Source organism: Scylla paramamosain, chromosome 6 (assembly GCF_035594125.1).
Source record: "Scylla paramamosain isolate STU-SP2022 chromosome 6, ASM3559412v1, whole genome shotgun sequence".
NCBI classification, from domain to species: domain Eukaryota; kingdom Metazoa; phylum Arthropoda; class Malacostraca; order Decapoda; family Portunidae; genus Scylla; species Scylla paramamosain.
Window position 1 is genome coordinate 34,514,497 of NC_087156.1, and position 15,000 is coordinate 34,529,496.

General features: G+C 44.4%; 1 long non-coding RNA gene across 1 annotated transcript in view; it reads right to left on the reverse strand.

Moving 5' to 3' along the window:
• LOC135101651 (uncharacterized) overlaps window positions 1-13,933 on the reverse strand; it is a 62,970-nt gene extending 49,037 nt beyond the window's left edge. Inside the window, exon 1 of the long non-coding RNA XR_010269343.1 lies at window positions 13,681-13,933. This is a non-coding gene — a long non-coding RNA (uncharacterized LOC135101651). The remainder of the gene's footprint in view (window positions 1-13,680) is intronic.
• Window positions 13,934-15,000: the final 1,067 nt, after the last annotated feature.

Sequence of the window (15,000 nt, forward strand, 5' to 3'; positions counted from 1 at the left end):
TGGTACTCGTACAAGAGGAAACACTGAAAGAGAAAAGCATGATGATGAAAAATATTTTATAACAAGGAGATACAGGACGAAGAGGAAGAGAAGTCAAATTATTTTCGCCTGTTGTAGAAATATTTAAAATAACACTTCACAAGAGAGAGAGAGAGAGAGAGAGAGAGAGAGAGAGAGAGAGAGAGAGAGAGAGAGAGAGAGAGAGAACAATAAGAATGAGTTACACAACTTGAGGGAACCAACTACAACTCCCCGCAGCACCCTAATCTCTCTCTCTCTCTCTCTCTCTCTCTCTCTCTCTCTCTCTCTCTCTCTCTCTCTCTCTCTCTCTCTCCCTGTCCCTCCTTCCAATCTTTTTCTGTTACTTTTTACCATCCTGCTCTTCCCTCCATTATCCCACCCAGAGAGAGAGAGAGAGAGAGAGAGAGAGAGAGAGAGAGAGAGAGAGAGAGAGGTGGGGATGGTTAACAGCAGGTGACTAGAGTACTTAATGAAGCTAATGAACTGCCTACCTGCCTACTTGTCTACCTGCTTCGTTAAAAGGCGCTTCATTCAGTTATCATTCATTTACCGAATAAGATGAGAGAGAGAGAGAGAGAGAGAGAGAGAGAGAGAGAGAGAGAGAGAGAGAGAGAGAGAGAGAGAGAGAGAGAGAGAGAGAGAGAGAGAGAGAGAGAGAGAAGCGTTCATAAAGCAAGTTTTCGGCTTAACTTTCATTTTTTGAGCGACAGGTCATCAAACGATCAAACTTCCCCTGTTTAATCACGAGTCCTTTTTATTTACGGTTTAAAGTTTACTCGCTCGCGTATGAAAAAAAAAAAAAAAAAAAAAAAATCAATACCTCCCCATTTTATCTCCCTCACGCCTGGACTCCCTCATGCCTGGTCTATCCTGTACCCTTTGTTTTTATATTTCCTGCTTACTTTTACAATCCACACGTTCCTCTGTTTTGAAGTCAATTTTTCTTCACTTAGTTAAATGATTCACACCTTCCTCTATCTTGAAGTCTATTTTCTTCAGTTAGTTTAATAATTCGCAATTCACACCTTGCTCTATTTTGAAGTTTATTTTTCTTGACTTACTTTTATAATTTACACCTTGCTTCATATTAGGTCTATTTTCCTTTAGTTTAAAAATTCACACCTACTTTCAAGATGATTTTTCTTCACTTCGTTTTAATTTTCAAGTCTGCTTTTCTTCAGACGCCAATTAAATTGTAGGCGTAACGGATGTAACAAAGCTAATAAACCTAATTAGTAGATCCAGGTAGCCACATTCCCTTGACTGTTCCACTGCTAAATCATTTATCTCGTGACATATCTACAGTTTCAGGTACGTTTTTGTCTTACAGTCGTTTAAAAATTGCAGTTGTGTAGCCAGACAAGATAAAATTAACTTTCTTTTTCTTGATTTTTCTATGTGTCTATGTAAACACTTTGATTTTTACTATGGTGTGCATGTCAGCAAAGGGCGACCATACTAGAAATGTATGGGTTGACTTTTTCATTAATCTCTAAGCCTTCCCGTTCAGTACATCCCTCCGCCTCACTGTCTATCCACTTTCTTACCAATTCTTCTCATTGTGTTTCATTTAGTTCTACCAACGAGTAGTTATCAATTCCTCACTAAGCCAAGTTATGGTATCATGCGCCAAGTTAAGATATTATGCATTCTAATCCCATATCATGTCTCTCTCTCTCTCTCTCTCTCTCTCTCTCTCTCTCTCTCTGGCATTAGTCACTTTAATTCCTGCTACCGTCACCGTCTCTGTTTTCATCCCACGCCAGCAAATGCAAAACATAACAGCCTCCAATCTCGACCCCGCCTCTGCATATTGTTAGGTCGCCCACCCTTCTCTCTCTCTCTCTCTCTCTCTCTCTCTCTCTCTCTCTCTCTCTCTCTCTCTCTCTCTCTCTCTCTCTCTCTCTCTCTCTCTCACTGCAACTAACTATCTTTCGCTTCCGCTGCAGCCGACAAGTCTCTCCATTTGTATTAGCTCAGACTTATGCCAGATCTTCCCCTGTCTGTGAGTTTCGGAGCCATTTTATAGATAGCGCCCCAGTTTTACACGGAAGGAGACCAGAAGGAAGAGGAAAAGGAGGCTGGTGAGTTACGGGGAGTGAGGGGCGATGGTGAGGCATATACAGGAAGGATAAGATGGAACGTAGTAGGAGAGAAAGAAAGGGTAAGGCGATATACGAGAGAGGGAAAGCATGTTAAGCTGAGGAAACTGAGGGAGGAGAGGAAGAGGCAAAAGGTCAGTGTATGAGACGAAGAGGAGGAGAACAAGGGAGGTAGGAGGAAGAACGTACGTGAGATGGAGGGTGGCAGGAAGGGTGAAGAATGGAGATAAGATGGGTGAAGTGAATGGAGTTTAAAGGAAAGGGGAAAGGATGGGAAGAATAATGAAACTGGTTGAAAAGAGGGCAAGGTTATGTGCGAGAGCGAGAGCGAGAGCGAGAGAGAGAGAGAGAGAGAGAGAGAGAGAGAGAGAGAGAGAGAGAGAGAGAGAGAGAGAGAGAGAGAGAGAGAGAGAGAGAGAGAGAGAGAGAGAGAGAATACGTAGGGCGAAAATAAGGACATGGCTAAGAATAGGACAGGAAAGGGAAGCGAGAGGAAAGGACGGAAATGAAAGAAAAAGGAAGGAAGGAAAAGAAAGAAAAGGAGAGAGGGAGGGAGGGAGGAAGATAAGTAAGAAGGAAGGCAAGCAAGAAAGGACGGAAGGAAGGAAGGAAGAGGGGGAATAAGTGGGGCGTCAGGGGGAGGGGAAGCCTAACTAAGGGTGCTCCAAGACGGGACCTGAGCGCAGCGCCACAAGTTACATACTTCCTTCTTCTGTGACCTCCTTCCTTTCCTCCTTCACTCCTCCTTCATCCACCCAGACAACCTCCTTAAGTCCTCCTCCTTCGTCTCTTTCTCCTAATCCTCCTTTTGCTCTTGCTCTTATTCCCTCCTCATTCTCATCTTTTTTTTTTTCTTCCTCTTCTTCCAGCTCTTCCTCGTAAGGCACAGACAAAACCACATTTCTTGCGGCAATTTTGGAAACGCGAAACAGTCCCTGATGAAAAACGTTACTTACACACTACTACTACTATTACTACTACTACTACAACTACTACTACTACTACTACTACTGTTGCTACTACTACTGATGTTGCTGTTACTACTTTTACATCTAGCAATACAAAAAGAACATATTAATAAATTTCTTTTGTTCATCCTCCTTCCTTTCCTCGTGTTTGCTGTTGCTCCTCCTCCTCCTCCTCTTCTTCCTCCTCCTTTCTGTTGTCGCGGCGCCAAAAACTTAACAGTCAATCAATCCTTCTTTTCTTCCTCCTATTCTATTTCCTTATATTCAATTTCCTTATACATACTTTCTCTTCCTTCTGTCTCTCTCTTTTCACTTTCCCGTTCTCCTCTTCCTCCCATCTAGTTTCTCTACCTTCTCGCCTTTCCGTCTCCTCCTGTCCTCTGTTTCCTCCAACGTCTCTCCTCTACTATCTCTTCTCTAGTCTTCCTTTCCATCTTTCTACCATCTTCTTCCTTCATAATTTTATTCCCTCATCTTCCTCCTCCTTGTTTTCTTTTCCATCTTCTTCTCCCGTCTATTTTCTCAGCTTTTTTCCTCTACTCTCTCTTTAATTTTCCTTTCCATCTCCTTTTTAATTCCTCCACCACCTTCCCTCTACTCCTTCCTCGTTTTCTTTTCCATCTCCTCCTACAGTCTATTTCCTCCATCCCCTTTTCCCTACTTACTCCTCCTTCATACTTCTTCCTCCTCACCTTTTTCCACCATTCTCCAATTTATATGTATTTCCTGCTCCTCCTCCTCCTCCTCCTCCTTCAGCGGAACCCTCGCACATAAGATAACTCACTTAAGAAACTACTTCCTTGCCCTTCTTTCTTACGCACATTTGGGCGCCGCGAGAAAACAAGAAGACAACACGAGGATTAAACTCACGTGTACCCTACCTGTAAAAACACCCTCGCCTTTCCTCCAGGTAATAAGTTAGGCGTAAGCGGATAATAACAAAGGTGGCGGTGCTCCGGGCGGGGGGAGGGTGGGGTGTTGTTGTCGAGTTAGGTTGGATGTATTGGAGGTGTTAGGCGTACAGAGTGAATGGTGCAGGAAGCGTACCCGTAACTAGCTTGTTTGAAGGGTGAATTGACTGTGCAAACTTGGTTATAATGATTGACGAGAGAGAGAGAGAGAGAGACAGAGTGCGCGGTAGACAGAGAGTGCGCGGTAGACAGAGTGCACTACCCATGTATACTTGAAGAAGTCGATGAAGAGTAATTGCTTGTAGGAGTACACGTATCTTCATAGCTGGTATTTATAACAGGGCAACACCACACACGGTCACAAGGTCACAGGCAGGGGAGTAAAGGAGAGTACTGCTGTCTTGACGTATCTAGAGTGTGTTGGGGGAGCAAGGGAAAGGTAAGTAAGGGGAGAGAGGAAAGTGAGGGGTATGTGAGGGCTATGTGAGAAGTGAGGGGAAAGTGAGGGGTAAATGAGGAAAAGTGCAAGGAAAGTGAGGGGATATGAGAGGAAATGAGAGGGGAAATGAGGGGTAAGTTGGGGGAAAGGGAGGGGAAAGTGAGAAGGAAAATGGAGAAAATTAGGGGTATGAGAGGAGAGTGAGGGGAAAATGAGGAGAAAGTTAGGGGTATGAGGGAAAAGTGAGAGGAAAGTGAGGAAAAATGTGAGGAAAATTATGGGTGAGAGGAAAGTGAGGGAAAAGTGAGGGGAAAGTGAGAGGAAAGTGAGAGGATTTATTAACTGACAAAAAAAAAGTGGGAAGGTGCCGCAACATCGTAGTCTTGTGGCAAAAGTGAGAAAAAAAAGTGAGGGGTTGAGGCGCGGGATTGGTAAGAGAGGGGGTGGGGGGAGCGGAAGAGTAAAGGGTTAAGGAAGGAAGGCGTGGGGAGTAAGGGGAAATGTGTGATCTAATCGGCAATTCAGAACACCTGTTACATTTCCCCTTGCTCTGTCACCCCCGTCCCTCCCACCTTCATGTCCCCTTTCCCGTCCCGTCTCTCCTCGTGACTTCCCACCACCTGTGATCTGTCAGTCTATCTGTCCGTCTGTCTATCTGTCTGTCTGCCTATCTGTGTCACCTGTACGTACACACCTGCCTTAATTATCGCCATGAAGTAGGGCACAAAAATGTCCCCTTGGTCACAGGTGTGTTAATGATTCGTGACCTAAAAATTTGTTGGCTCTCATTTTCTTAAAAACAAAAATAAATAAATAAAAAATGCTTGTTTTCTATTTATACCAAAAATTTTAAGTTCATTTTCTTTCAGTCAAACGATAAGATCCAATTCTTCATTTTTCAACTCAAGTTTGTTTCTTGTTAATTTTCTTCACACACACACACACACACACACACACACACACACACACACACACAGAAAAACGTGATCCAATTTTTTATCTTCTACCCACCACAAAAAAAAAAAAAAAAGTTCTTCATTCCCTTTCCGTAAAAATAAATAAATAAATATTCCGTTTCTTCATTTTTTCATCTCACCAAATACTATCCTGTCCATTTCCTTGCCACTAAAAAAAAAAAAAATAAATAATCCAATTAATTTTGTACTCACTCCAAAATTTTTCGCTTTTCACTTTCCTTTCCTCGAAGAAATTATCTCACATTAATTTTTCCACAAGAATGGTTCACGGTTGTCATTTTCGTATTTCATTCCCATCTTTTCATTACACATTTTTTACTAATTCGTTGGAGTACTGTATCTTTCTTCACTGTCTTCTAATTATAGACGATTACCGGACATTACCTGAGGCGGGATTTTGTGGAGCTGCTCCTGCACCGGAAGTCAGTCACAAAGAGAGAGAGAGAGAGAGAGAGAGAGAGTGTGTGTGTGTGTGTGTGTGTGTGTCAGCCTTTCACTACGCAAGCAATCAGGAAGCGATCCACAGGGAAAATTAATGAATTACACCTGATTAACTATTTAAGTGAAGATTCATGCACCTTGACATCACTTTTTTTCTCTAAGTCAGGTGGGAATGGAAATGATTAATTACTGAGTGGCATAATGAGGGATTAATTCAATTGCAGATACACATTCTCTCTCTCTCTCTCTCTCTCTCTCTCTCTCTCTCTCTCTCTCTCTCTCTCTCTCTCTCTCTCTCTCTCTCTCTCTCTCTCTCTCTCTCTCTCTCTCTCACTTTACACATTAAACTTGGTAATATCGAAGTTATCAAGGTTTTTCTTTTTTCTCTCTTACCTTCGTGCACCTACGTAATATTTTGGTGCAAATTAATGCCAGACAAAGAGTTTAAGGAATGTAACACGCTCCCGTACTTTAGATCATAAAAGTCGTTAGAAGAATTGCAAAACACTACAAGTCAAAATACGGCACGAAATATCAGAGAGAGAGAGAGAGAGAGAGAGAGAGAGAGAGAGAGAGAGAGAGAGAGAGAGAGAGAGAGAGAGAGAGAGAGAGAGAGAGAGAGAGAGAGAGAGAGAGAGAGAGAGAGAGAGAGAGAGAGAGTAGACAAGCAAGCAGACAAATAGAAAGACAGACACACAGACAGACAGACACATATAAACAGACATCCAAAAAGAAAGAAAGAAAAGAGAGACAGAAAATGAGACACAATTAGAAACAAACAAACAAACAAACAAACCCAAGCACACAAACTAATAAATAAACAAAAAAACGGACTGACATCGTACTAGAGAAAAGTAACCGGACAGACAGAGAGACAAACAGTCAATCACAACGTAAGCTCCATTAGCCCAGTAGTAGAGGGACAAGTTAATTGGATCAAAACTCCAGGTGAGGGACAGGTAACGACTCCCGAAGCCAGAAGGGTAAGTGGTTGAGACACGGAAAAATTGATCACCACCGTTTTTTATTTCAATTTTTTTTTTCCTAATTGTTTCGACCGTGATAAGAGCGGGTGTGACTGGGCGGGACGGGGCGTGAATGCAAGGAGCGTGGAATAGTGAGATGGGAGGAGGAAGGGTACAGAAGGAAAGAGGCAGATTAAGCAAGCGGATGGAAAGATAAAGACGAGAAGAAAGAAAGGACTGGAATGAGGAGGGCAGGGGAAATGAGGAGCGTGGAATAGTGAGATGGGAGGAGGAAGGGTACAGAAGGAAAGAGGCAGATTAAGTAAGCGGATGGAAAGTTAAAGACGAGAAGAAAGAAAGAACTGGAATGAGGAGGGCAGGGGAAGAGGGGAAAGAGGAAGTGGTGTGGGAGGAAGGGGAAACAACGGGGTGGGGGAGTGGGTATCGATTGAGGGTCTGTAGCATTCCAAGGTCGCTTCCTCCCCAAACTGTCACCCCCACCCCCACTCTGCCACCACCACTACCTCAGCTGCCCGCCGCCGCCGCCGCCCCCACCGCCAAAAGGGCAAAGTACCTCATGTATTGACCTAGAGTGGCGTGGTGACCTTGCTTAACCTCGCATGTCTGAATCCTCCTGACTTGCGTGACCCAAGACCCTGCATTAACTTGTATACTTCCTCTGACACCCTCTTCCTCCTTCCCTATTACCTTCTCCCCTTTGTGTCGCCTCGTGGACAATACTGCCGGCCCTGTCCCTTCAGATAACACTGATAAGTTACGTAACATCATGTCCCGTATTCAGAAACGCTCTGCTCTCTCACCATGGTTATTTTCACAGGCTATAGAGAAGATTATCTAGGTTCTCACGACTGTTTCCCCTGTTAGTAATGTAAAAAATCTCATTAAATCTGACGTTAACTTCAACTCGAGCCTTCTGAATGTAGTGAGGGTGTGGCGAAGTGTTTCAGAACATGGTCCCATCACTGGTACTAGGACTATAACCACCACTATGACTAATGCCAACTGTCAACACTACGCCTACTGATATCACCATTACATCGTTACATCATAATCACCACAGCCAGAGCCATCCAGCCTCATCACCAGTAGCAGCCCCATCACCCTCCTCCCGCCTCCCCGTCACATCACTTCCGCCAGCTCCATATGGTGAGGTGCACCTATCATGTTTCTAATAGATCTGTCAGCTGCTCTCTCTCTCTCTCTCTCTCTCTCTCTCTCTCTCTCTCTCTCTCTCTCTCTCTCTCTCTCTCTCTCTCTGCATCTGTCTGTCTATACCGGTCTTCTCTCTCTCTCTCTCTCTCTCTCTCTCTCTCTCTCTCTCTCTCTCTCTCTCTCTCTCTCTCTCTCTCTCTCTCTCTCTCTCTCTCTGGCTATCTGCATGTCTGTCTATACTGGTCTTCTCTCTCTCTCTCTCTCTCTCTCTCTCTCTCTCTCTCTGGCTATCTGCATGTCTGTCTATACTGGTCTTCTCTCTCTCTCTCTCTCTCTCTCTCTCTCTCTCTCTCTCTCTCTCTCTCTCTCTGTCAGGTAAAGCCGCCACTACAACTTGTCTCTTCCCACGCCCGGTGCGGAGTGGGTCACTGGCAGCATCCTCACCTTGACCTGATTCAAGGCGCGCCGCTCCCCCTAACCTCTGCAGACGCCAAGCCGCCTTCCTCCCGTCCGCTGCCCTACGCTCCTCGCCCCACCCGCCTTGGCACACCCTAAATATTGGTATCCGCAACGCTCCCTACATGCTCATTAATCAGGGTAGGTTTACGAGTATTTAGGTGTTAACCCACTAACATCCTTCTCCTCTTGCTTCTTCTTTACTGCTACGTGTTCCTTTGATGCTCCTCCTTACTACTCTCTCTCTCTCTCTCTCTCTCTCTCTCTCTCTCTGTCTCCTTCTCCACCACCATCACCACCAACATCACTTTTGTTTGTTGTTGTTTTGTTGTTATTCTTCTAGTTTTCCTTTTCTTCTTCTTGTTCTATTTTCTTCATACTGATGTTCTCGTTCTTATCTTCCTTGTCATTATTGTTCTTGTTCTTTTAGTTATCTTCTTCCTTACCCTCCCCCTCTTCCTTCTGCTTCTCTATTGTTATTATTATCTTCCTTTTCTTATTGTTCCTCTTGTTCTTGTTCTTCTAGTTACCTTCTTCCCCCCTCTCCCCCTCTTCCTTCTTCTTCTTCTATTTATCATTATTATTTTCCTTTTCTTCTTATTATTATCCTATTTGTTCTAGTTCTTTTAGTTCTCTTCTTCTTCTTCTTCCTCCTCCTCCTCCTCCTCCCGACTCCTCATCCTTCTTCTTCTTCTTCCTCTCCCTCCACCTCCTCCTCTTCCTATTCTCGATCTTTATCTATATTACGATCACATATTTCTTCCGACACATTTTTATCTCCCCCTTCCCGATCTCTCTCTCTCTCTCTCTCTCTCTCTCTCTCTCTCTCTCTCTCTCTGGTTCAGCCACACCGAAAAATACTTTCGTCACCATGATTTTTTTCTCTCCATATTTTTACAACACTTATTCTATACACAAGTTTTTATATTACATTTTTCACACTGAAACACTTATCTTCCATCTTTCGTGAGTTTTTTTTTTTCTCTCTCTTTCTTCCCTTGGGATATATAAATTCTTTTTTTTTAAGGCCTTGATTAAAAAATTGTACGGCATTTTGTTTTGCTTTTCTTTTTCCGTGTACATCTTTTCATTTTCCAGCTCGGTGCAAATTAAGTTCCCGCGACAAAATTTCGATGCGTACATACACTTTTTTTTTCTTTTTTACATATTTTTTTCAACTTTTCGAGTGGAACCAAATAACTTTTTTTTTTTTACATCCACACCCCTCTTTTTATATTGTTTTATTCATATTGTTTAGCCATTAACCAGCTCGCGCTTGTGCAAATGGAGCATAAAAAGATGGTGCACTGTTTTTTATATATATATATATATATATATACGAGTATATATATATATATATATATATATATATATATATATATATATATATAATATTTATATTAATATATATATATATATATATATATATATATATATATATATATATATATATATATATATATAATATATATATATATATATTTCACTGTGTGTGGCGTTTTGCGTTTTTTTTTTTCTTAGGCTGTTATGCTTTTAATATTCTCACTGTGTTAATCATTTATTTTCTTTCTTTTTTATTTTTTTTAAGGGAGTAGATGGTTTGTGTCTGAGTCTCTCTCTCTCTCTCTCTCTCTCTCTCTCTCTCTCTCTCTCTCTCTCTCTCTCTCTCCTCTCTCTCCTCTCTCTCTCTCTCTCTCTCTCTCTCTCTGTGTGTGTGTGTGTGTGTGTGTGTGTGTGTGTGTGTGTGTGTGTGTGTGTGTGTGTGTGTGTGTGTGTGTGTGTGTGTGTGTGTGTGTGTGTGTGTGTGTGTGTGTACTCGTACTTGATGCCCTGAATTCACACTATTTATCTTATTTGATTATTTACACAGATTTTAATTCTATTCTATCAAGAAAGCAGATCACCTGGCTTGCGTTTTGGGTTATTAGTGCACCCCATCTCTCTCTCTCTCTCTTCTCTCTCTCTCCTCTCTCTCTCTCTCTCTCTCTCATCTCTCTCTCTCTCTCTCTCTCTCTCTCTCTCCCCGGACTTCATATATTATTTCGTAGTTCTCCCAGTCCTGCCAGGCCAGTACTCGATGTCTCTTTTCAATTCCAGGGAACCCAATTCCTAATTCTATTTCAGTGCAAGTTAAGCATTTTTCCCCTCTGGCTGATCTCGGTCTCCTTCCCTTCTTTCCCCTTCCTTTGTCTCCCTCCCTTCCTTCCCCTTTCCTTTGTCTCCTCACTTTCCAGTTTCCTCCATACCTGGCCTTAATTCTTCTTCTCCTCCTCCTCCCTCTTCTCCTGAAACCACCTCTGCCATCCGTTAAAAATTCGCTTTTCAGTGATGCTCCGGATTTTTCTCGGTATCCTAATAAAACTTTCCCTTTATTGACTCTCCTTCCTTCCTTCTTGCAGGTAAACACTTCCTCAGTTCTTCATGCTGCTATTCTACCACATTATACTCCGTGTGTTTCTCTCGGGTGCTTTTTAACATTTTTCTGTATTCCAACCACTCTCTCTCTCTCCTCTCTCTCTCTCTCTCTCTCTCTCTCTCTCTCTCTCTCTCTCTCTCTCTCTCTCTCTCTCTCTCTCTCTCTCTCTCTCTCTCTCATTACATGTTATTTCCTCCGTCCTTCGTTTCTCCCTTGACCTTTCCTCCTCGTGCTCTTCCACCTACACCGTCACTCCCAGCATCAGATATCGCGGCACCAGCTACCACCATTTCACCTACGCAGAAGCACCAGCGGGAGGAGGATTCAGGTTCGGGGATGGGGACCTTATTACTGGAGGCAACGCAGTGCAAAGTGGCGACGAGGGACACAGGGAATAGGGAATCACATTGCGGGCCGCAGCGAACATGAAATCCCGCCGCGAGGACTTGGCGGAAGGATAATATTTGGCTCCCTGAGTGTTACTACAGCCACACCTCGACACACGGCGGGGAGGCTGTGGTCTGGCTACACGGCTACAGGGGATGCGGTGCAGTGCTGGCTGGTGTGTGAATGAGCTGTGTGAGCTTGGCCGGGTGTTAGTGTTTGTGTGTGTAGGGTGTAGAGGCAGTGAACGTCGTGGTAGTTGTGGTGATGCTAGGGATGATGATAGTGACACGTGGGAGGGAGCAAGTTAACCTTTTTCATTAATCTTTATTTGTTTTATTTAATCGTTTATTTATTTATTTATCTAATGGCGGTAGTTATGATGATATGTGGGTCGAAGCTAATCTTTTCACAACTTGATATATTTTTTTTCCTTTACAATCTCTTTCCAAACCTTTTACACTTTTTCAATTCTCTTTAATTCAGTAACCTGGGAAAGAGACAATTAACCTTCTGTTCTCTCTTAGTGTCTCTATGCAAACAATCCTCCAAACAGCTCTCAATGATAAGGGATGACCATAGAGGAGAAGAAGTAAAGTACAATGAGGAAGGTGAAGGCGTAAGAGTTAATATGAATAGGGATTATGATGATGGTGATAGTGAGCGACGGTAAGGATGTGGTATTAGTGGTGAGGATGAAGAGAGTGAAGACAGTGATGGTGAATAAGAAATGGTGAAGGCAGTGGCGGTGGTGGTGATGGTAGTGGTGGAAGGATTAAGTCAAGAAGGCGAGGCGGGAAGGAGAGAGGGAGGGGAGTAATCGTCTCCTCCCGTCTCAGCGGCTGTGTTTGCCTCCTTAGCGATTTAATCCTTCTTCTGGAGGAAATATAAACTGGGAAAAAAAAGGTGCTTTCCCTGCATCTTTCATTTCCTCCATTTCAGTGTTGAGGGAAAAAAAGGCCGGCATTATTTATAAAAGCTCTAACTCAAGGCTATATTTTTGCGTCCCTTCCCTCTCAGCCTAAATAAGCAAAAACACACATCAATTTTCTTATTAAGTTAAAGGGCCTGCCGCTGCCACTCCCACCAACACAGCACAGCACAGCCACCACCTCCATCACCACCCACCACGACCACTACCACCACCAACTTAGCCACCATCTCCATCACCACTACCACTACCACCACCAGCACCACGAACACCACTACGACCACCACCACCACCATCATCGCCACTACCAATACCACCCCCCAGCACAGCCACCTCCTCTATCACGACCACCAGCACCACTACGACCACTACCACCACCACCACCACCACCACCCCCATCACCACGACCACCATCACCAGCACAGCCACCACCTCCATCATGACCACCATCATCTCCACCTGCTCCATGTCTCGTCCCACTCAGAGTATTACAACTATTACTGTTACCATTGTTATGTTCGATATTACTACACAGGCAGCACCGTGACCTCGCCAGACCGTCAGGAAACCATTTCGAAACTCTATGGATTAATTAAACAAAGATCCATTTGGACAAAAATGAAGTAAGAAGGTAAAAATAATAAAAGAAGTCTTGTCAAAAGAATAAAAGTCCCTTGGCTAGAGAAAAAAGAAAGGAACTCGTGTCCTCAAAGCATAGAAGTCCCTTGGTTTAAAAGAAATGTTTTGTCTGTGAAGAAGAAAGAGGAATTTCATATCACAATAATAATAACAGTAATAATAACAGTAATACTTCCCTTCAGTAGTGCAGCAGCGTGGCCCGCCCCTCCCTCACCGCTCCCACAGGTCACTCCCACCGGCGAGGCTCCAACGCAACAAACAGAGGTGACAGGACACTAAAAACTTCCATTGTCCCCCTTCCTTCTCCCCCCGGTGCATAATTCCCCCCCCCAAACACGCAAAACACACCCTCCGTCACACACAAGCGGGCCACAATGCATTCACCTCGCAGCCCTCCCGTGCGCCACGACAGTTCCCTCCACGACTCCACAACAAGAGAGCAACACGTTAGGATGCAGCCTGGCAGTCTTGTGTCACCCAGTTCTTCCTCCCCCTTTTCCTCGCTCTTAGCTTCCCCGTTCACAATGCATACACTTACACGCACGCTCGCTTAAGCCAGCAGTGCCAACAGTTCACGGCACCATTCACAAAGTTGGCAGTTTGTAATGATAAAGGGTCGTGAGGACCGCGGTCGTTTTAATTTACACGTTTGTACCAGGCAGTAATTCACGGGCAAGGCGGCACCGTGGAGCGAAACAAATCCTCATAGTTCATTGTCTGTTTAAATTCCTCCTCCTCCTCCTCCAGCTCCTCCTGACACAGCGAATTTCACGAAGTCTGCAGGCGCGGTGAGGATGACTGAACTGCCCGCTATCACACACCTGCACACCTGGCAACGCCTTGACACTTTTCACTACCTTGATATCTTGCTAATCTGTCTGTTACATTCCGACGCGGCAAGTTAGTACTCTGCCAAGGCGGCGATTCAGTCTGGCGAGGTAATTGCTGCTCGCGTGAGGCGGCAGGCGCGTCTGTCTCCACGCGGGAAGGGGTGAGAGGAAGCAGTGTGCTCTCCTCAACCTCCCGAACACAACTGTCTGACTAAGACTAACGCCGCCAGCACCGGGCACACCCAACCATCCCGCCACCCTCCTCCCCTCACCCTGCCATCACCACACCCACCTGGCATCCCCCACCACCTCCCCCATCCTCACGCCCACCCAAACAACGCCTACTACCACCACCACTCCAGCCTCCACACCAATACAGGCACCCCACCACAGCCCCCATCAAACCTGGCACTCCAAACCACACCTCCATCACGCCTCACCACGCCCACCTCTCCACCTTTCCACCCCTCCCCTCCCCGTCACACTGCCTCACCCTCACCTACACACGCACCCCTCCACTATCTCGCCCCTCCAACCTCCTGCCCCTCCAACACGATATCCCTTCCTCGCAAACAATGAAAGTGGAGACAATTTCCTCTCTCTCTCTCTCTCTCTCTCTCTCTCTCTCTCTCTCTCTCTCTCTCTCTCTCTCTCTCTCTCTCTCTCTCTCTCATACACACAAAAAGGGTCCACTCTTTTATATTATATCATCAAATTAGTTGGTTCTCTCCACCAGCACTACATACACTCACGGAAGTGCCAATGGACGTCTAATTAAAGACTTTCAAAGGGAATGAGAGAAAATTACCCGCCCTTTCCTTTCCTTTCCCCAGGGACGCACTCGCCTTATAAAATATTGCCACCACTCTTCACTCTCCTCTCCTCTCCGAGCAAGATCGCCAACCACTAGACCTTAATGGCTCCCCGCGTAACCTCCACCCCCATAAATCAGTGGGTCATTTTAAGTGTATATATCAAGGCAAGGTGCGTATCCTGCACCACGCTAAGTTTAGGCATTCTACATAGTCACTCTTGGGGATGTTGTTAGATTATGTTAGGATAGATTAGATTATGCAAAATTAGAGTCTATTAGGTTAGACTATGCAAGGTTTTTTTTTTTTTTGGTTAGTTTGGTTGTTAGGTTGTATTTGATTAGCTTGATTCAACCTAGTATAGGTTTGTAAAGGCTACGTTAGATTACGTAAGGATATCAAAACTAATTCAACATACCGTAACCTGATAAGAATTAACCTAACTTAACCTAATCTAACCCAGCCTAACCTAACAGATCCTAACCTTAACCCTCAACCTAAACTAACCGATTCCAACATAAAACTCCTCATGTGA